This window comes from Etheostoma spectabile, chromosome 19, assembly GCF_008692095.1.
Source record: "Etheostoma spectabile isolate EspeVRDwgs_2016 chromosome 19, UIUC_Espe_1.0, whole genome shotgun sequence".
Classification (NCBI taxonomy): domain Eukaryota; kingdom Metazoa; phylum Chordata; class Actinopteri; order Perciformes; family Percidae; genus Etheostoma; species Etheostoma spectabile.
In genome coordinates, this window is record NC_045751.1 from 18554436 (window position 1) to 18555261 (window position 826).

At 35.2% G+C, this 826-nt stretch overlaps 1 protein-coding gene and 1 long non-coding RNA gene across 3 annotated transcripts in view; one reads left to right on the forward strand and one right to left on the reverse strand.

Moving 5' to 3' along the window:
• Positions 1-826, reverse strand: part of LOC116707140 (RAS guanyl-releasing protein 2) — a 46741-nt gene that overhangs the window by 28632 nt on the left and 17283 nt on the right. The window lies entirely within an intron of this gene.
• Positions 1-826, forward strand: part of LOC116707142 (uncharacterized) — a 10262-nt gene that overhangs the window by 9006 nt on the left and 430 nt on the right. The window lies entirely within an intron of this gene.

Consider the following 826-nt stretch of genomic DNA (forward strand, 5'->3'; position numbering starts at 1 on the left):
GGGAAGAGGAAAGGGTGTGTGTGTGTGAGCAGTGATTGACACGCAGTTAGATCCCCAATACAGATACATTTACATTTACATTTAGAATAGATACAAAATATGTGATTAATTTGCGATTAATCTCAAGTTACAGTAAATATGGAACTTCATGTGATTAATCGCCATTTAATATTTTAATTGATTGACAGCCCTAGTGTTTACATTAAATAAACTAACTATTAACTACTGTACTATTAGAATGGCTCATGTTACCCAAAATGCCCCTCAGTTTTTCCCACCTGTTATTGCCTGTCTGTACCTGAACTTGTATATCCAACTATGATTCATGCCACCTGCATACACTCTCCACTAATCCCTCTATTGTAGGATGCATCATTGAATTCTTACTAACCAACAGGAAGTGTAAATTACATACTGTATAATGAATTGATGACACACTTTGTCTTCATTTTCTATTCTTTTCCGCAAATAGCTCGGCTTCACTTTGGGTAATTCTTGCATTTTATTGTCCAATTGTGAAAATCGTGTATCTCTATTTAGGTGAGTTTCATTCTTCCAAACAAATTTATTAGAGAATTTTACAACCCCTAAGCCCCATAAAAAACCTTTTGATAATTCCAAAAAATGCCTTATTACCCAGCTAAAACAAGACCTTCTTAATTCCTGGAGACGCTTTCTTCTGACAGCAGCATTATCCAAAAGAGCTCCCAGTCGGCATCTTAACATGTTAATACCTCTAAAGCCTTTTTAAATTAAATTCACTTTTTCTTATAATTTGTGCCACTGAATGGGAAATGTTCACGTGTGTGTGTGTGTGTGTGTGTGT